This window comes from Scyliorhinus canicula, chromosome 8 (genome assembly GCF_902713615.1).
Source record: "Scyliorhinus canicula chromosome 8, sScyCan1.1, whole genome shotgun sequence".
Taxonomy (NCBI): Eukaryota; Metazoa; Chordata; class Chondrichthyes; order Carcharhiniformes; family Scyliorhinidae; genus Scyliorhinus; species Scyliorhinus canicula.
Window position 1 is genome coordinate 153,993,077 of NC_052153.1, and position 22,542 is coordinate 154,015,618.

The window sequence follows — 22,542 nt, forward strand, 5'->3', positions numbered from 1 at the left end:
GTAAATAAGGAGGAACTATTTCCATTCACAGGCAGGTTGGTAACCAGGGAAACACAGATTTATGGTGATTGACCAAAGGACAGAGGTGACATGAGGAACTTTTCTTTTACACAACTAGCTGTGATCTGGAAAGCACTGCCTGGAAGGATGATGGAAACAATGGGAATATTCAACTTATAATTGGATGAATACTTGGAAAAGAATTACAGGACTGCAGGGAAAGAGCAGGGGTGGGAGAATAATTGGATAGCTCTCCCAAATATTTGGCACAGATATGATGGACTGAATGGCCTCTTTTTGTGATATATCATTCCATGATTCTATCATAAAAGCTATAGGAGAGGAGGTAAGGAGAAAACAGTGCAGAACAGAAATGGCCAGGTCTGCTGAGTACTGTATTATTGTAATCATGGCAGGCACTTCATTTTTGCCAACGACAGCTGTGAGCTACAGATATGTGTCATTTTCATTGCTCGGAATTCAACACTGCGACAGCGCCATGCCAAACATCTGCTGCATGACTTCCTAATTCACAACCAAATCAAAACTGCCACCGTGTTGTACTCACATTCCTGTTCATCAAATAGTAATGGTCAGGCTCCAGCTGGTCAAATTCAGGCACAGCATCAATCTGAGTAATGCAATGCCACAGTAGCTTAAAAAGGGACGATTTGGGGTCCAGTCAGTTAGTAAATGAATGATCAAAAGGAAGAGGAATAGTAATGGGCAGATCCTTTTCAAAAATGAGAGCTTGTGGGGTGAAATTGGTCTGTTTTCCAGGTAGGAAATGCGGCAATAAAAGTCCAATTTAGTTGGGGGAGGCGGGGGGGTGTGTGATCTCCCACATCACAGCAGCATGAGAAACATTGTGATGTTATGTTGATTCAATGTACTGGAGGCATCCCTGGCACATGCCTGCAACAGGTATCACACCCCATTGAGAATGTTATTAAGGCATTGCCGTGGCCCGATATTATCTTAATTTCAGCAGTGGGCTCCTGTGAATGTGGAGTACACTTCTACAGCTCACCGGACCTGTTGAAATGAGGCCCCAGGCCCAATATTGACTAGGCCTCAGACTTAACTGTCTCAGCGCGTTCTCCGCCCCCTGTCAGCACAAATTCATTTTAACGCAGCATCTCCAAGAGATTTTGAAGGCGATGAATGCAGTATAATTCTGTGATGGTGTGGTGAATGTAGAGAGAATGATATTACAGATCTCAAGGGGTTAATACCAACTGAATTTGCAGATATAGTTCGACTGTGGAACCTGATGTGTGAGTTCAACATTCCGTCTGAGGTTGCGAAATACAAAAGTGTCTTGGCCTCATTGCCATGCTTCATTTTGGTTGTTTGTTTTACTTTAGGACTTTTAATATTATTTTATGATGTATATGTACAAGTTTTGTTGCCACTTCTCTGTTAGAGAGGGGGAGATGGAGTTATTGGCCGCATTGTTGCTATATGAGTGTCATGTGTCCCATTTGCTCTCTTAATCTGTAATCATAATACCATCAGCCACCACTCTCACATTCCATCCATTTTGCTGAGTACTCCGCAGTCCCAGTGGGAACTTCGTGTTGTCTCCCAGCAACACATTTCCACTGATGTTTTATGTCAGCTCCATCAGCAGATTACTTTGAGCTGAAATTGTGCTTTTAGCTGGCAGTTACAATTAAAATCCTTTTCATCCATACACTTCGAAACTAAACAAAAAGTATACTTCCCTTTGTGTTATCATGTGGCAGTGAGTTTCCACAAGAATGAAAATTCCACCGAGTTTTCCCTGATTTTCACCTTTTTGCAGGTGTTTATGCCATTTCTCTGCTGATTCCCCATCTCTCCCACTTATGTCATGACAGGAGATTGAGAAATAGCCAACCGAATCACACACGCAAGCTTCTTAATTGGCTTTTGAGCCCTGCAGATAAGGGGCCAAATTCTCAGCCTCGCATCGCTGCAAACATGAACCGCGATCGGGTGGAGAAACGGGCATCTGGCCAAAATCAAGGTCCGTGCCCTGCTCTGTTGTGGGAGCCGTGCTTTGGTTCTTCGCTGCTGGCGTGATGAGACCATCAATTCACGCGACACGTGGTTAGAAGTGAACAGTGGTTTTAATCGTCTTACAACAGAGCATGCCTGTGACGAGATGAACACTAGATGAACTGGCAGGCAGGCTCCGACTGCCAAGCTTTATACAACTAGTGGGGGGGGAGGAGTCATGGGCGGAGCCAAGGGTGGAGCCCAGTACAAACTTCCGTACATTCCCAGTACACCTCCCCCTTGGGGCAGAGCCACGCAAATGCTTGTGTGCCGAGCTTACAGAGGCATGGTACAACATGTGTGATAACAGTGTGAATTATGCTATTATGATTCACCACATGGCGATAACGAGGTTTGTGTCCCGCACAGGAGGAAGTATGCAAAACCGCATTTGCATGCATTTAAATATGATCAGCGGATTGGACACAGTATGCTCCGCCCTTCCACAATGCTCTGCTCCTCTCAGGCGTGAAGTACTACAAGTATTTACCAATGTGGACTTACCAAAGCACCATGGCTTTTACAGATTCATGACCCTTTGGGAGAAGTAATTTCTCCTCATCCCTGTTTTAAATCTGCTACCCCTTATCTGAACTACCTGGTACAGATATGCAGTCATGTAGTTAGCTGCCAAGGCTCAGTGGGTGGATGAATGGTGAATGGTGAATCGTGCCACCCATCTATCAGGATGCGCCCACACTGTTACCCCTTGACCAGGTTCCTCACATCATAACAGAGTGACTAAGAGGGAGTAAACCAATAGGCTGTCAGCAGAACACAGAATGCAACCTCGGAGTCATGGCCACAACATACAGGACACTAAGCATTTGCACAGAGCCATTTTATCCACAGAACATAACAGTAATCATTGATAATATGGTACATATGATACATGTAAGCACACTATAATGAATGAGAGCATTGAATTCTGAATGGGTCACAACCCTTTTAGCCCAGCTACCCCATGCTTTTCTGATTAGGATCTTTAAATTTGGTGGAAAAAGTCCAGAAGAGAACCTGTTGGCTGGCTTAATCCACCTGCAGTAACCAATAAGGTCTGAATTCAATTGCGCCTGGGGTAAACCTTTTGTTCACTGGTCACATAAGAATCCCGAGGTCTAAAGGTCAAGCATTGAGATGCTTCTTGTATCTTTCATTGTCCATCAAAGTTTGACTCTGAGGGACTTTCAATGATCAGACTCCATGGACAGATGCTGGGCAACAGGTGCTTCTCAAGCATGAGTACTGGATGAAAGGCATTCATCTGCACATCAGTGTTACACATTGGCCTAGGTATGGGCATTACAGCTCGAGAGGCCACGTATCATGCAGGTAACAGTGGCCATCTGCTGTGCCCACTACTTTGGCTGCATTTGCATCCCGGGGCAGCACGGCCGCACAGTGGTTAGCACAGTTGCTTCACAGCTCCATGGTCCCAGGTTTGATTCCCAGCTTGGGTCACTGTCTGTGTGGGGTCTGCACATTTTGCCTGAGTCTGCGTGGGTTTCCTTGGGGTGTTCCGGTTTCCTCCCACAGTCCAAAGATGCACAGGTTAGATGGATTGGCGATGCTAAATTGCCCTTGGTGTCCAAAAAAGGTTAGGTGGGGTTACGGGGAGGTGTGGGGATAGGTTGAAGGTATGGGCTTAGGTAGGGCGCTCTTTTCAAGCCCTGGTGCAGACTCGATGGGCCGAATGGCCTCCTTCTGCACTGTAAATTCTACGATTCTAGAATTTATTTTTTAAAAAATAATTTTTATTGGAATTTTTTACAGAAAATATAAAATACAACGACAAACAATGAAATGCAACAAAATAACCCATAATAACTGTAACACCCCCCAGACCGTATCAACGCATGTATCACATCCCCCCCCCCCACCCCCCCAACCCCAATAAACAACAAGAGAACTTAAGAATAACTTAAAATTAAATAAACAAACATAGTCATCGTCCCCGTCCCCCCTCTTTTCCCTCCCCCTTCCCCCCCCCTTCCCCCCCTCCCCCCCGGGTTGCTGCTGCTACTGTCCCCGTACCCTATCGTTGAGCCATAAAGTCGAGGAAAGGTTGCCACCGCCTAAAGAACCCTTGTACCGATCCTCTCAGGACGAATTTGACCTTCTCTAGCTTAATAAAACCCACCATGTCATTGATCCAGGTCTCCACGCTTGGGGGCCTCGCATCCTTCCATTGTAGCAAGATCCTTCTCCGGGCTACTAGGGACGCAAAGGCCAGCACACCGGCCTCTTTCACCTCCTGCACTCCCGGCTCCACCCCCACCCCAAAAATCGCGAGTCCCCATCCTGGCTTGACCCTGGATCCCATCACCCTCGACACTGTCCTCGCCACCCCCTTCCAGAACTCCTCCAGTGCCGGGCATGCCCAGAACATATGGGCATGGTTCGCTGGACTCCCCGAGCACCTGACACATCTGTCTTCACCCCCAAAGTACCTACTCATCCTCGTCCCAGTCATGTGGGCCCGGTGCAGCACCTTGAATTGGATGAGGCTAAGCCGCGCACACGAGGAGGAAGAATTAACCCTCTCCAGGGCATCAGCCCATGTCCCGTCTTCGATCTGTTCCCCCAGTTCCCCCTCCCACTTAGCTTTCAGCTCCACTACTGACGCCTCCTCCACCTCCTGCATAACCTTGTAGATATCAGATATCTTCCCCTCTCCGACCCAGATCCCCGAAAGCACCCTGTCACTCACCCCCCTCGTGGGAAGTGAAGGGAATCCCTCCACCTGCCGTCTAGCAAATGCCTTTACCTGCAGATACCTGATCATGTTTCCCGGGGGAGCCCAAATTTCTCCTCCAACTCCCCCAGGCTCGCAAACCTCCCATCAATAAACAGGTCCCTCAGCTGTCTGATGCCCGCTCTGTGCCAATCCTGATATCCCCCATCAATGTTCCCCGGGACGAACCTGTGGTTCCCCCTTAACGGAGCCTCCATCGAGCCCCCTACTTCTCCCCTATGTCGCCTCCACTGCCCCCAAATCTTGAGGGTAGCCGCCACCACCGGACTCGTGGTATACCTCGTAGGAGGGAGCGGCCACGGCGCCGTTACCAGGGCCCCCAGGCTTGTATCTCCACAGGACGCCCTCTCCATCCGTTTCCATGCTGCCCCCTCCTCCTCCATCACCCACTTGCGCACCATCGACACATTGGCCGCCCAATAATACCTCGAGAGATTGGGTAACGCCAGCCCCCCCCCCCCATCTCTACCCCGCTCCAAGAAGACCCTCTTCACCCTCGGGGTCCCATGCGCCCAAACAAAGATCATGATGCTGCTGGTCACCCTTCTAAAAAAGGCCCTAGGGATAAAGATGGACAAACACTGGAAGAGGAACAAGAACCTCGGGAGAACCGTCATTTTGACGGACTGCACTCTACCCGCCAACGATAGCAGTACCATGTCCCACCTTTCAAATTCCTCCTCCATCTGCTCCACCAGCCTGGTAAAATTAAGCTTATGGAGAGTCCCCCAACTCCTGGCCACCTGCACCCCCAGGTATCTGAAACTCTTCACTGCCCTCTTAAACGGGAGCCTCCCAATTCCCTCCTCCTGATCACCCGGGTGTACTACAAATACCTCGCTCTTGCCTAAATTTAACTTATAGCCCGAGAAACCCCAAATTCCGCTAACAGCTCCATCACCCCCGGCATTCCCCCTTCTGGGTCCGCCACATACAACAGCAAGTCGTCCGCATACAGCGATACCCGATGTTCCACCCCACCCCGCACCAGACCCCTCCATCTCCCTGACTCCCTCAACGCCATAGCCAAAGGTTCAATCGCCAGTGCAAAGAGCAAGGGGGACAGGGGGCACCCCTGCCTGGTCCCACGGTAGAGCCTAAAGTACTCCGATCTCCTTCCATTGGTAACTACACTCGCCATCGGAGCCGCGTAGAGCAGCCTCTCCCATTTGATGAATTCCTCCCCAAATCCGAACCGCTCCAGCACCTCCCACAGGTACCCCCACTCAACTCTATCAAACGCTTTCTCTGCATCCAGCGCCACCACTATCTTCGTCTCCCCCTCCACTGCCGGCATCATGATAACATTTAGCAGTCTCCGCACATTCGTGTTGAGCTGCCGTCCTTGACAAATCCTGTCTGGTCTTCGTGTATCACCCCTGGCACACAGTCCTCTATCCTGGTGGCCAGGATCTTCGCCAGCAACTTAGCGTCAACATTAAGGAGCGAGATAGGCCTGTATGATCCACACTGCAAGGGGTCCTTATCCCGCTTCAGGATCAGAGAGATCAGTGCCCGCGACATCGTCGGGGGCAAAGCCCCCCCCCCCTCCCATGCCTCATTGAAGGCTCGCACCAACAGGGGGCCCACCAGATCCGCATACTTTTTATAAACTTCCACCGGGAACCCGTCCGGCCCCGGGGCCTTACCTGACTGCATTTGTCCAATCCCCCTGACTAGCTCCTCCAACTCTATCGGCGCCCCCATCCCCTCTACCAGCTCCTCTTGAACCCTTGGGAAACATAGCCTGTTCATGAAGCTCTCCATCCCCCCTCTCTCCATCGGAGGTTCCGACCGGTACAGTTCCTCGTAGAAGTCCTTAATGACCCCATTTACTTCTGTCCCCTTCTGCACTACATTCCCACCCTTATCCGTCACTCCACCAATTTCCCTAGCCGCATCTCGCCTACGGAGCTGATGCGCCAACATCCTGCTCGCCTTCTCCCCATACTCATGTACTGCGCCCTGCGCCCTCCTCCACTGTGTCTCCGCCTTTCTGGTGGTCAACAAGTCAAATTTGGCCTGCAAACTACGCCGTTCCCCCAGCAACCCCTCCTCCGGTGCCTCCACGTATCTCCTGTCCACATCCAGGAGCTCCCCCACCAGTCTCTCCCTCTCCTTCCTCTCCCTCCTTTCCCTATGGGCCCGGATGGAGATCAGCTCCCCCCGGATCACTGCTTTCAGAGCCTCCCAAACCATCCCCACCCGGACCTTCCCCGTGTCATTGGTATCAAGATACCCCTCAATACTTCCCCGGACCCTCCTACACACCTCCTCATCAGCCAGCATCCCCACATCCAGGCGCCAGAGCGGGCGCTGGTCCCGCGCCTCCCCCATCTCCAGATCAACCCAGTGCGGAGCATGGTCTGAAATCGCTATGGCCGAATACTCGGCATCCTGCACCCTCGGGATCAATCCCCTGCTCAGGACGAAAAAATCTATTCAGGAATAAACCCTATGGACATGAGAGAAAAAGGAATACTCCCGCGCTCTCGGCCTCCCAAACCTCCAGGGATCCACCCCTCCCATCTGGTTCGTAAACCCCCTCAGTACTTTGGCCGCCGCCGGTCTCCTACCCGTCCTTGAACTGGACCGGTCCAGTGGGGGATCCAACACTGTGTTAAAGTCTCCCCCCATGATCAGGCCCCCTGCCTCCAGGTCTGGAATGCGGCCCAACAAACGCCTCATGAAGCCAGCACCATCCCAATTCGGGGCATATACATTAACCAGCACCACCTTCTCTCCCTGCAGCTTACTCTTCACCATAATATATCTGCCCTCCTTGTCTGACACCACCTCAGCTGCCTCGAATGCCACCCTCTGCCCCACCAGAATCGCCACCCCCCGGTTCTTCACGTCCAATCCTGAGTGAAAAACCTGCCCCACCCACCCCTTCCTCAGACGAACCTGGTCCGCCACCTTCAAGTGGGTCTCCTGGAGCATAGCCACGTCCGCCTTCAACCCCTTCAGATGAGAAAATACCCTAGTTCTCTTAACCGGCCCATTCAGCCCCCTCACGTTCCAGCAGGGCCGGCTCAAGGCACCGGCAACTCGGGCAGTCGCCCGGGGCGCCATGTGCTAGGGGGCGCCAGAGACTCGGGTCCCGCGCATGCGCAGTTGGGCCGATGCCAACCAGCGCATGCGCGGTGGCCGCACTCCCCCAGGGCGGCCCCCCCCTCTGTCCGCCCCCCCCCCGTTCCGCCCCCCCCCGTTCCGCCCCCCCCCCCCCGTTCCGCCTCCCCCCCCCGTTCCGCCCCCCCCCTCCCCTTCCGCCCCCTCGGTCCGCTCCCCTGCTCGGTCCGCTCCCCCCCCCCCCCCCCCCCGGTCTCGGGTCCGCCCCCCCCCCCTCGGGTCCGCTCGCCCCCCCCCCCCTTGGGTCCGCTCGCCCCCGCCCCCCTCTCGACCCCGACCCACTCTCGGACCCGCCCCCCTCCCTCTCGGCCCCGCCCCCCTCCCTCTCGGCCCCGTCCCCCTCCCTCTCTGCCCCGCCCCCCCTCGCCCCCGCCCCCCCTCTCGCCCCCCCCCCCTCTCGCCCCTGCCCCCCCCTCTCGCCCCCGCCCCCCTCTCGCCCCCGCCCCCCCTCTCGGCCCCGCCCCCGCCCCCCCCCTCTCGCCCCCCCCCTCTCGGCCCCGCCCCTCCTCTCGGCCCCGCCCCCCTCCAAGGGCGCCGAAGTTCAACTTGCCCGGGGCGCCAGCAACCCTAGGGCCGGCGCTGCGTTCCAGGTAATCAGCCGTATCAGAGGGCAACCCGCCCCCCTCCCCCGCTGGCTAGCCATAGCTTATCGACTGTTCGCCCCAGGCCAGCGTGTCCCGCCCGACCCGTTCCCCATGGCGATAACGCCTCTCCTCTAACCCCCCGCAGCCCACACCAGCTCCTTCCTGGCAATTCCAGCAGCTACCCGGTATCCACCCCCCCCCCCCCCCCCCCCCCAGGCTAGGACCCCTCCTAGCCGCGACTCACCCTCCATGGTACTTCCGTGAGTCAGCTGACTTCTGCTGACCCCGGCAGCTCCCGCCAGAACCCATCCCCTCCCGGCATGGGGTCATCCTCCTCTTACCACACCTCCTTAGCACCGCTTCAGCGCGGGAAAGAAAACCAGTAGAGGCCACGCCCCCACTGCCAGCTCCGCCCCCCCCGCGCTTTCACACTGCCACAGCCCACCCTTCTGACGCAGCTCCCCAAAATCCAGTTTCATCCCAACCCCCAGCCCCGTACAGAATAGAACATGTAAAACACAAACCCCCAACATTCCCCACATACCCTACACCCATACCCAACAGACAGACCCACCCGGAAACAGAGCAAAAAGAAAACCAGCATAAAAAACACACATGTCAAAGTTGAAGAACAGCAACAGCGAAAACAGCAACGCCCAAAGTATGTCCCCAGACCCTGGTTCGAGTCCAGCTTCTCCGCCTGTACAAAGGCCCACGCCTCCTCCGGGGACTCGAAGTAGTGGTGCCGGTCCTTGTATGTCACCCACAGGCGTGCAGGCTGCAGCATTCCAAATCTGACCTGCTTGGCATGCAGTGCCGCCTTCGTCCGGTTGAACCCGGCCCGCCGCTTAGCCACCTCCGCACTCCAGTCGTGGTGGTTTCGCACTATCGAATTCTCCCACTTGCTGCTCCTCTCTTTCTTGGCCCAGCGCAGCACACACTCCCGGTCGCTGAATCGATGGAACCGCACCAGCACCGCCCTCGGGGGCTCACCTGCCTTGGGCCTCCTGGCCAGCACTCTGTGAGCTCCCTCAAGCTCCGCCCCCATCAACGAGCTCAACATCGTGGTCACATACAACGGGAGATCCGACCCCTCCAGCCCCTCCACCAGGCCCAGGATCCTCAAATTCTTTCACCTCGTGCGAACGTCCAGCTCCTCCAAGCGGTCTTGCCACTTTTTGTGAAGTGCCTTGTGCAACTCCACTTTCCCCACGAGGACCACGGCCTCCTCCTCCCGCTCAGCAGCCTGCTGCTGCAACTCCCGAATGGATGCCTCCTGGGCCGCCTGGGTCCCAAGCAGCTTGTTGGTAGTCGCATTCAGGGAGTCCAGCAGCTCAGCCTTCAGCTCCGCAAAACAGCGCAGAAGAGAGGCTTGCTGCTCCTGCGCCCACTTCCACCAGTCCTCGGGTGTTCCACCGGCCGCCATTTTGTCCTTCTTCCCCCGCTTTTCTTGGGGAGCTGCTATAGCTTTTTCCTTTGCCCCACTCCGGGTGAGCATCATAAATTATGGGGAATGCTCCTCTAGACACCTTCCCCCACCGAGGTTTGTCGAAACATCGCCGTTTGGGGCCCTCAAATCGGCCCAAAAGTCCTTAAGTAGCGGGAGCTGCCGAGCATGCAGCTTAGCTCCGCATAGCCGCAACCGGAAGTCATCCGATTCTAGAATTCTAATGGACAAACAGTACGAGACAGAGGATAAAGAAAAATATTTCCACATCAGTTGGTTTCCACTATTTACATTCATACATTGTTGTTCTTTCTCTTGCATTATTTACAGTGGTGGTTGTGGTTTCCTGCTTTTTGTTCCCCACTGGTTGTTTGGTTCTGGCTATTGCCACTGCTCCTTCCCTTCTTCTCTTTTCCTATTCCCCCACCTTGCTTCCCATGCTTCTTTTGTTGGGCATGGTTCCATGTCTCCCTGCAACTCCCCTCCCATTCCCCTATCCACCCTCCCTTCCTTCCTTGTTGTGCCGTGCCCCCCCCTGATTTTTGGCTTCTTAGTCGTTGGCTACAAACAGGTCTTGGAACACAGTACCTATCGATTCTAATACCATTTTCCAGCACTTGGTCCGTAGCCAACGCTGTGGCATTTCAAGTGCTCACCTAAATACTTCTTAAAGGTTTTGAGGGTTCCTGCCTCTACCGCCCTTTCAGACAATGAATTCCAGGCCCTTCCGCTGTACAATGTGGTGCAGAGTGGAGCATTCCATTACTATTCTTTGTATTCTTGCTAGGGCTCTATCTAAACAATCGAGGCGCCTGAAGCATATCTTTAAAATGCCAATTGTCTGTTTGATGGTACTCATGGAATCAACTTGGCTGTCATTGGAGTTGTGCTCTGTGTCATTGTGTAGTCTTCTAAAGGGGGTCATTATCCAAGTTCTTAAGGAGTAGTCCTTGTCCCCTCGAAGCCAATCATGGATCTGCATTGGTGACTGAAATAATTGAGCAAGTTGGGTACATAGGAACAGGACTAGGCCATTCAACCCTTCGAGCCTGCTCTGCCATTCAATTAGATCATAGCTGATCATCTACCTCAATGCCACTTTCCTGCACTGTCTCCATATCCCTTGATGTCATTAGTCTCCAGCAATAAATCAATTTCTGCCTTGAACATGCTCAGTAATTAAACTTCTGTAGCCTTCTGGGGTGGACAATTTGAAAGCTTCACCCTCTTGAGTGCAGAAATTACTCCTCATCTCAGCCTTGAATAACTCACCAGCCAGGGGAAACACCTTATCTACATCCAGCCTGTCACACCCTGTCAGAATGTTGTAAGTTTCAGTGAGCCCATCCCACATTCTTTGAAACTCTATGGAATACAATCTCCTCAACCTCCCAGCACTTCTGGGGCTGTGAATAAAATTTTCAAAAAAATTCAACAGGGTTCACCTGCATCTCCTGGCTATCCAAATGAAGATGCCAAGTTCAGAGCTGCTCTTGTCGGGTCTATCTACTTTGCACATTTCTGGATCCACGCACATATAGTCTACCAAAACCAGACTAGAGTCGAGGCAGCTGGTGATTTAAATGCCCAGCTGCCTCTGTAAAACACATATAAATTTGCGGATGACACCAAGATTGGTGGAGTAGTGGATGAGGTGGAGGGCTGCTGTAGGCTGCAAAGAGATATTGATAGGATGCAGAGCTGGGCCGAAAAATGGCAGATGGAGTTTAACCCTGATAAGTGCGAGGTGATTCATTTTGAGAGGAAACATTTGAATGTGGATTACAGGGTCAATGGCAGGGTTCTGAGGAAAGTGGAGGAACAGAGAGATCTTGGGGTTCATGTCCACTGATCTCTGAAGGTTGTCACTTAAGTGGATAGAGCCGTGAAGAAGGCCTATAGAGTGTTAGCGTTTATTAACGGGGGCTTGAGTTTATGAGTCGCGGGGTTATGCTGCAACTATACATGACCCTGGTGAGACCACATTTGGAGTATTGTGTGCAGTTCTGGTCACCTCATTATAGGCAGGATGTGGAAGCTTTGGAAAGGACGCAAAGGAGATTTACCAGGATGCTGCCTGGTTTGCAGGATAGGTCTTATGAGGAAAGGTTGAGGGAGCTAGGGCTTTTCTCTTTGGAGCGGAGGAGGAGAAGAGGCAACTTAATAGAGGTTTACAAGATGATGAGGGAGATAGATAGAGTGGACGTTCAGAGACTATTTCTTCGGGTGGATGTAGCTGTTACAAGGGGGCATAACTATAAGGTTCAGGGTGGGATATATAGGAGGGATGTCCGAGGTAGGATCTTTACTCAGAGAGTGGTTGGGGTGTGGAATGGACTGCCTGCTGTGATAGTGGAGTCGGACACTTTAGGAAATTTCAAGCGGTTATTGGATAGGCACATGGAGCACACCAGAATGGCAGGGGGTGGGATAGCTTGATCTTGGTTGCGGACAATGCTCGGCACAACATCGAGGGCCGAAGGGCCTGTTCTGTGCTGTACTGTTCTCTGTTCTATGAAACATGTCCTGTCCCATGAAAATGCGAAATGCCACGATCAGGGCCAGGACCTTCAAGTAGTTTGGCTACTTTCACCATGACAGAGAGGCTCTCCAACATGGCACAAATCTGGGCTTATCTTAGCCCATAAAAGCCTAACTGGTACCCCAGGAATGGGCAGAAAGTCCAAATGGTTAAGCAACAGTCTGCACTCCTTACATTAATAAGGTATGCAAAGGTCTGTGCCCTTCACGGACATGAATTAGTAAAATTACCCTGTATCAGAAGTAAGTATCACAAGTATATCTTAGTTGTAAGAAGTAAAGAAGGTAAAGAAAGATTTTACAGGGATACGTATTGATTCAAAAGTCAGACTGGTCTTGCCTAATGCATCATCCAACAAACCTAGTTCAGGAAAACATACTTAACATTCAATCTAATTGGCTGGAATTCTTCTTCGTTTCTAGGTGAAAAGGCATGTGATCTCTACTATCGATCATTTTGTTAAATTTATTCATATTTGATAACAATATTTTTAAATACTTTAATTACCTACCCATCAAACTCAGACAGTGCTGCACATAGTTGGGCACTGTTTTCTCTCTCTTAACGGGCTCTGCTATTATTGAAGTACTGCTTAACTCTGTCCCTCTTGTGCGTCTGCCCCTTCCTCTTCTCTTCTCCCTCAGTTCGTCCCTCATTTTCTCCTTTCTTTTCAGGTGGATGGTGGCATAGTGTGGTCTGGTCGGGGAACAGAGCTACCAATGGCTGCAGATCATAATTAGTGAAAATGTGACCCCCTCAGGGGTTCCCGTGTCTTCACTTCCTCCAATGACTCATGTGAACCCCCCTACTCCAACTTTGTGTCCCCTTTCCAATTCCAACCACTTCCACAATTTCATTGCTACCCTTACCTTTTCTCCATTGAACTACCCACATGACTTGTGTATCCATCCTTCCAGCTTGCTCTGCTGTCATTCATTTCTTCTAAATTCCAGCCAGGCACGCCCAAGAATGGGTGGCGAAAGGCCAGAAGTTGTCTCACCTTCCAAATATTTATCTCTTCCAGCCCCTCCTATCCTCTCTTTCTATTTGTTTCTCCTTCATTTTTAGCAACATCAAATTAAAATTTTACTCCTATCTCTCTCTCTCTTGCATAGAACGAACAATTAGAGTTTATTTTTCACGCATCCAAGCACTTAGCATTTAACCTTTCTGTTAATTAAACATTGGACTTCAAGTTGGCTTCAAAATGAAATTTTTATTTGAAAATTGAACAGAGGGACACATTGGAGTGAAGTGCTATCTTGGCTGCCTGGCAGTACACATGCCTCTTGTAGAACCTGTCCAATTTACATTCCGTTGATTTGCATTTCTTACCTTGGGCCCCTCATGTCAAAAAGATGCAAATTCGCCACCAACTAACTCAACATACACGAAAAACCTTCTTCGTCAGTGTGGCTCAACTATCATCTTCATAAGCTCACCAGAGCAGAACTCATATTGTGAACTTCCATTATAAAAGAGAATCCAGCAAATGGTAGAATGCTTCCTGTTCCTCTGAACAATTGTACAGAAGAACTGATGGGGAAATGAAACCGTGAACTGACATTTGTATTCAGACTGAAAGTTTTTGTGCTCTTGTTAAACAGAAATACTCACCAGATAAAAGCTACCTGAATGGGTGTCACAGGTGAATAGGATCCCCTCAATTATTGATAGCAGCATATCCATATCTTTTGAATACACCATTCTTTTCTACAGGGAAGCTGTAATTTGTTCAGCAAGCATTGAGGAGGTCAGAAGATTCACTATTTCCAAACTGTACCTGGTTTCTCCCTTAACCCAGCTTCCTTGCCAAAATAAAAGCTGTTGCATTAAGATTAGTGTGGTAGCGTGCCCCCTTTAAGAGTCTTGGAAATATATCACCGTTCCTTCACTGTCACTGGGGCAACATCCTGGAACTCCCTCCCTAACAGCACCATGGGTGTACCTACACCTCAAGGACTGCAGCAGTTCAAGAACGCCACTCACCATCACCTACTATGGGCATCGAGGGCCTAAATGCTGGCCTAACCAGCGACACCCACATCCCGTAAATGAATAAAAACTAAAGGGGGAGAGCTCTACTGACCACGTGACCGGCTCAGGGCCAATCACATGGGGGCATGTGAACCCCAGCCAGTGGAGAGTTTGCACAGAGCAATAGAGCAGGACCTTCAGCAGTGTGGACCAGGGAGTTGAACTGTAAAGATCTGTTGTAGAGTGCTCACTGCCTGTTATCTAGCTGCCTTTGCCTTTCACCAATATACCTTCTGTTTAATATTGGAAGCCTCCACATTGACAGATATTGTGATCAAAGGGAGACAAAAGGGACGGTTGAGAAAACAGGGAAGCTTCAGCAAGAGTCAGATATGGATTTGCGGGATGGCCATAAACTAGGCTGCCCAAGTCAATCGGTATCCAATTCCCGGAATTGAAAACTTCAACGGCAAGCTGGTGGGAGGGACTCACCTATTCAAAGTTGGACCGCAGTCACGCCTACCTGGAACTAGAGTTGGATGAGATGTCTCAGACGTTTGCTACAAACGATAGCCACAAAGGCCGCGTCCAATATACCGGACTGCCATTCAGCATTGCTTCAACCTGTGCTATCTTCCAGCGCACGATGGAAAATCTCCTCCAGGAGATTCCCAAGGTGCTGGTTTACCTTCATAATGTGCTAGCCACCGGCACTACACCAGAACAACATGGGCTGGATTCTCTGTAGCCCGACGCCAAAATCGTAATCGACGATTGGGCAGAGAATGGATTCCGACGCTGAAATCGGGGCTAGCGCCGGCTTGAGCCGGTCCGCCATGCTCCGCCCCCTCCAAACCGCCGTCATTGTGATACGCGCTGTGCGTCGTTGGCGTGTCACCGGCCAGCCCACTTACAATGCTCCGCCCCTGATGGGCCGAGTTTCCGATGGCGGGGGCCGAGTGACTGATGGCGGGGGCCACGTGTGGTCCCAGCAGTCGGGAACCCAGTGAGCTGGCTGCAGACAGTGATCGGCACCGCCACACTCGGCTGGGATCCGTCCAGCTGGCCGGGGGGGGGGGGGGGGGGGGGGGGGGGGGGCTTCTGCTACAGCCGGGAGGGGACTGGTGGAGGGTAGTTTTTGCTGTTGTACAATTCAACCCCTTATTCAACCACAGGGGTTACACCAGCTGAGCTGCTCATGGACTGTTGGTTGAAAACCCGATTGGACCTTGTATTTCCAAACATGGCAGGGAGAGTGTCAGGCATCCCAGAAGAGTCAGAGCAGAAAGAGGACAGATCATTCCTTGGAGACCCAGTTTTTGTCCGTAATTCCACAACAGGTTTGCCATGGTTAATACGACGTGTTGGCCCAGTCTGGGCCAGTGTCATATGTCGCCGATATTAATGGGAAGTCGGTTAAGAAGCACATCGACCAACCGAGGAATTGAGGGATGATGCCCCCCCCCCAGTGTGGAATTGACGGGTTTTATGAGCATCTTGAATACTCCAGCCAAGGGAAGCCCGGGCTCCCACTTCTGTTCAACCAACTGTGTTTGCCGAGGGTGGCGGGGTTAGTTTGGCTGTTGTGGAAGTTGTCCTGCCTGAGATGATATCAACTGTGGACCACCCAATCGCCCAAAGGAGTGCCCAACCTGTGACTGGGCTTCGGAGATCCAGGAGGACTCGGAGGACTCCGGACCGATTGACTTTTTGATGGACTCTCTTTCCTCGGTTGTCCCTGTTAATAATTATGGCTTTTGTACATAGTTATGCAGAAGTGTATTACGGGACTTAAGGGGAAGGGATGTGGTACTTGGCCCCTTTCAGGGGGTGAGTTCCACTGGCTACATGACTGGCTCTGGATCAATCATCCTGAGAGCAGGGCGTCGGACAGTGTGGGCCAGGGAAATGAAGAGTAAAGTGTTCTATAGTTTTTCTGCGCCTGTTATCTAGCTGTCTTTGCCTTTCGTCAATAAACCCCTTTTGTTTACTAATGGAAGCCTCCAGTGTATGCCCCGAGACACTACAGTTAGCAAACTGCATTGTTTCTATTCATAGTTTGCATTCTCACCATTCCCTTTTGGGTCGCACCCTAATCTTTCCACATACGTGTGATTAGTACAGAGTTAAACTCAAAATCTCTTGCTACCCACCCAAACAGGGTCTGCGACCCATATTGTTGGTGTAACCGGTTCGACCTTTCCCTACATGCCTGAGCAGAAATAATTGCACATGTTTAAAGGGCTCCTGGCTTGGGCATTAATGTAACCAAAGATCTGGAAATGCTGCGTGAACAGTTTTAACAATATTATTTTGCTACTCAAAGCTAAAATATTAGAAAACAAAGTTTGATTGGTTGATTTATTGTTACATGCACTGAAGTACAGTGAAAAGTATTTTTCTGTGGCCAAGGGAAAGTACACAGTACGTACACAGTAGACAAAAAAAATAATCAAGAAAGTCCTCCGGGTGCTCCGGTTTCCTCCCACAGTCCAAAGATGTGCAGGTTAGGTGGATTGGGCACGCTAAATTGCCCGTAGTGTCCTAAATAAGTAAGGTTAAGGGGGGGTTGTTGGGTTACGGGTATAGGGTGGATACGTGGGTTTGAGTAGGGTGATCATTGCTCGGCACAACATCGAGGGCCGAAGGGCCTGTTCTGTGCTGTACTGTTCTATGTTCTATGTACATCAACAAATAGCGATTGGTTACAATGTGGAACAAGGGCCAAACAAAGCAAATACATACTTTGTTAAAACAGCAGCGATTGAATTTTAAAAATTATTTCATGAGCTGTGGCCATCACTGGCAATGCCAACATTTAGTTGCTCCTTCCTAATTGCCCATCTGAGTGGCTTTCTAGGCTGTTTCAGAGGGCAGTGAAGATGGCAGTTTTCCTTTACGAAAGGGCTTTAGTGAACCAGAACAGTTGATGAAAGCTGCCATAGTCACCGCCCACATTTTTAAATTGAGTTTAAATTCCACCAGCTGCCACAGTGAGATTTAAACCCATGTCCCCAGATCATTACGTTGGGCTTTTGGATTCCTGGGCTGAGAGTTTCCGGCCCTTCCTGCTTGCAGGATCTTGCGGTCCCGCCGAAAGTCGATGCCCCGAGGCGGGTTCCCTAGTGGCGTGGCCAGCGGAGTAGCGCATGGATGGCCATTGACTTCAGCAGGACTGAAATATCCCACGAGCGGACAATGGATAACCACCGTAGCTTCCGGAAAACTCACCATGGGGGTGCCGGAACATCCCAGCGCTACTCTAACGACGTTACCATTAAACCACTGTCTAACTAGTGCTCCACAGATAGAAGATGTTACATTGGCACTAGTCATTCAAAAAGATTACCGAGATGACTATATCATACTCGTGTAGAAACAATCTTTACTGAAGGAGTTCAAGTGGTGCAATGGTAGTTTCCCTACCTCTGGGCCAGGAACTCCAGGTTCAGGCTCCCACCAGGCCACAGTGGAAGTGTTCATGACATAGTTGAATAGGCTGATAATTAAAGTAACAACAAATTACTGCAGATGCTAGAATCTAAGACAGATAATATTGGACAATCCCAGCAGGTCTGACAGCATCTGTGGAGTGAAGGGAGCTAACTTTGCGAGTCTGGATGCCAAAGCTTTAATGAAGAATCATCGAGACTCAAACATTAGCTCCCTTCTCTCTCCACAGACGCTGTCGGACTGACAATTAACCCGCCTATTATTTCACCTCTTCCCCACCAAATGGTGTGTGTAAAGATTTGCTTAAAAAAAACTTGATCTGCATGTGCCATATTCGGCTTCCAAGAATGATTTGCATTTATATTGCTCCTTTCATATGGGGGCTGGTTTAGCTCAGTTGGCTGGACAACTGGTTTGTGATGCAGAGCAAGGCCAACAGCATGGGTTCAATTCCTGAGGTTATTCGTGAAGGTCCCACCTTTTCAACCTCGCCCCTCACATGAGGTGCGGTGATCCTCAGGTTAAATCGCCAGCAGTCAGCTCTCCCCCTCAAAGGGGAAAGCAGCCCATGGCCATCTGGGACGATGGTGACTTTACTTTATTGACTCCTTTCATAGGAACAGGAGGAGGCCATTTAGATCCTCAAACCTGTTCCGCTAGCATCATGGGTGATCTGAGACCTAACTCAATAAACTTCCATTGGCCCCAGAATCCTTTAAACAGCTTCAGATGAAAAAAGCTATCAGATTTGAAATTAACAATCAATCTAGTAGCAATTGCCATTTGCATAAGAAAGTTCTAAACTTCCACCTCAATTTGCGTGGGCAAGTGTTTCCGAATTTAACTCCAGAATGCTCTGGCTCTAATGTTTATCCTTGCACTAAATTTCCCAACCAGTGGAAATAGTTTCCCCTGACTGACTCCATCTGTTTCCCTTAATATCTTGAAATCTTTGACCAAGTCACCTCTTAACGATCTACATTCCAGGGAATATCCTGGTTTCTGTACTCTGTCTGTAATTTGGAATCCAGGTTTCATCTGCAAAACCTATGCTGCACTCACTCCAAGGTTAAAATAGACTTCAGACGTGTGCTGCTGAGGACTTCTCACACTGCTCCAGGTGTGGTCTAACCAAGAGATGGATTCTCTGATTTTGAGACTAAGTGCTGACGCCGGCGTGGGAACAGCGGCCTTTAACGCCCGGACAAATGGCACAATACCTCCACCGATCCTCTGCCTGGTGGGGAGCTGGCAGGCATGCAGTGCTCCAGCACTCGCTGCGGATACAGCAGAGAATTGCCGGGTCCAAGGCCGCAGGTGCCACGCCAAGTTCCCGAAACAAAATAACATGAGTGGCCCACGCCGTCGGGAACGCGGCTCATCTGGGGTGGAGCATCGGGGGTGGGCCTCAGGTGATGCCCTGGGGATTCTCCGGCCAATCGCCGAATGCGATTTTGGCGTCAGAGACCGGAGAATCCCGCCCCAGATATCTTCTTCTTGGGCAGTCCCTCAGCATCGAGGAAGACTTGCGTCCACTCCAGGGGGTTGGGTTCTGCATTGGCTGAATAGTCTAATCCTCGATCCACAGACTCTGCCACAGGTTTGGCAGGTGGTATTTGATAAGGTTGGTGGATGCGATGCTCTGGATTCCGCGCTCTCTTCCCACTGTTTACATTTGGCCTCCACGAGTTCCACCCTGTGGCACTCAAGGTGATCCTTCAGATGCTTTTTCTCCAGTTTGTGCGTTCTAAGGCAAGCAATTCCCCCTTGTTGGTGGGGATGTTGCGTTTAATTATGGAGACTTTCAGCGTGTCCTTGTTGCGTTTCCTCTGCCCTCTTAGTGATCGGTTGCCATTGCAGAACTCGGAGTAGAGCACTTGTTTTGGGAGAATTGTGTTGGGCATGCAGATACTGTGGCCTGCCCATCCCAGGTGGTCATGACCAGTACCTCGATACTGGGGATATTAGCCCGGGAGAGGACGCTCACGTTGGTACGTCGATCCTGCCAGCAGATTTGCAGGATTTTGCAAAGGCAGCATTGGTGATATCTCTCCAAAGATTTGAGGTGTCTGTTGTACATTGTCCATGTTTCTGATGCATACAAGAAGGCGGGAATCACAGTTGCTCTGTAGACCATTAGCTTGGTGCTGGGTTTGAGGTCTCGGTCTTCAAATACTCTGTTCCTCATGCGTCCGAAGACTGCACTGGGGCATTGGAGTCGATGTTGGATTTCGTCGGCAATGTCTGCTCGCACCGAGTAGAGGTTTCTGAGGTGTGGGAAATGATCCACATTGTCCGACGGCTCACCGTGGATCTTGATGGGGGGTGGGGGGGGGGGGGGGCGCAGTTCTGTGTGGCAGGAACGGCTGATTAAAAAACCTTTGTTTTCTGACTATTTCGTCTGAGGCCCATTCTCTCATATGTCTCGGTGAATGTATCGACAATGGTTTGTAGCTCGGGCTCTGAGTGTGCCTCAGGCGTCGTCTGTGCACTGCAGCGCGATGGCAGAGATTGGGGTGGTCTCCGTTCTGGCCTGGAGGTGTCAGAGGTTGAAGAGTTTCCCACTTGTCCGGTAGGTTTGCTCCACTTCAGCCCGGAGCTTCAAGGTGATAGGGTGGAGTGTTGCTGCAAGGAAGATGGAGAAGACCATTAGTGCGATGACGCTGCCCAAATGGACCTCAGTTTGCACATGTATTGAGTCTCTAGTGGTTCTTTAGTGAGGATTACAGCTGGTATGTCATCGTGGAGCAGGCGGAGGATGGTGATAAATTTCTGCGGGCAGCTGAATTTGAGCAGGATGTTCTACAATCCCTCATGGTTGACAGAGTTGAAGGCGTTTGCGAGATCGAAGAAGGCCATGTACAGAGGTTGATGCTGCTCCCTGCACTTTTCCTGGATTTGTCCCACCCTGAAGATCATGTCGATTGAGCCTCTTGATTGGCGGAAGACACACTGAGACTTGGGGAGGGGTTCTTCAACCACAGGGAGGAGGCGATTGAGGGTTATTCTCGTGATGATCTTTGCCGTGACGGAGAGTAAGGAAATCCCTCTGTAATTTCTGTAGTCAGACCTGTGTCCTTTCTTAAAGGTGGTCACAACTAAGGCATCTCTGAGATCATCTGGCATGCTGTCTTCCTTCCAGACAAGGGTAATGAGGCTGTGGATTCTTGTCAAGAGTGCCTCTACGCCGCATTTTAGTACTTCTGCGGGGATTCCATCTGCGCCAGAGGCCTTGGTGTTCTTCAGCTGTCGGATAGCTTTTTCAACCTCACGGCAAGCTGGGGTTGTGCTGGGATGGTGGTAGATAGCGTGTTGTGGGATGGTGTCAAGGACGTTTGTGTCAAAGGCTGTGCCTTGGTTGAGGAGGTCTTCAAAGTGCTCTCTCTCTCCAGCAGACATTGACTGCCTCTCTGTCTTTGATGAGTGCCTCTCTATTTTTGGCTCTCAGTGGGGTGTGCCCCTGGGTAGACAGACCATAGATGGTTTAATTGCACTGAAGAAGCCATGCACATCATGGTTGTCGGCGAGTTGCTGAGTCTCCTGCACACTTTCCACCCACCATTACGTTGTGGGTTCTTTGTTGTATCTCGGCCTTCAGTTGGCTTGCTCAGTTGGCTTGTTTCTTCTCACTCAAGTTTTGGTGGAGCTGCCAGTTTAAGTAAACCTTGCTCTTGCAGTCAAGGAGATCCTGGATCTCCTGGTATTTCTCGTCGACCAGTCTTGGTGTTTCCTGGTTGAGAGCCTGAGAATCTCCTCATAGGTGCAGACTATGGTGGCTTTTAAGGCAGACCAGATGCTTAGGGTACTGTGCAGCTCTGGCTTGTTGGTTGTCACCAGGTTAACTCTGAGCCGCCGACTGAGTCGTTCTTTCTTCTCGGGGTCTATGAGTCTAGCGACATTGAGTCTCCTGTGATAGAGTTTCTTCTGCCTGTGTCGGTTTGGGTGCCAGGGTGATTGAGATGGCAGAGCAAATTAGTCAATGGTTAGTCCAGCAGTTGTTGGTTCCGGTTGTGACGTGGGTGATGTAGACATCTTTGTGATCCCTTGCCCGGATGATGAAATAGTCTATTAGGTGCCAGTGCTTGGACTGGGCTGTTGCCATGAGATCTCCTGCTTGTTCCTCTAGTGGAACAGAATGGTTGTGATGACTAAGTCATGTTTGAAACATTTTGTCAGGAGGGAGACTCCGTTGGTGTTTTCTCCATGCCTTCCCTGCTTAACACACCATTCCAAAGATTTGTGTCCTTCCCGGCTCGAGCATTGAAGGCACCAAGGCTGGAATTGGAAACGGATTCCTAGCTCTGTGAGGCAGCAGTGCTAACCACTGTGCCACCGTGCTATCCTGTTTTTTCCTTTGACCACCGCACGTCCTTGTGGAAATAAAGTCCCGTCTTCACATTGAGGAAACTCTCTATCGTGTTGTGCAGCACAGCCATCGTGCAAAATCGGATAGACTTTGAACACATATAGCCCTCAAGACTGGCCATCCATGAGGCGCTCTGAGCCATCATCAGCAGCAGAATTGTATTCAACCACAATCTGTAACCTCATGGCCTGGCATATCCCCCACTCTACCATTACCACCAAGCCAGGGGATCAACCCTGGCTC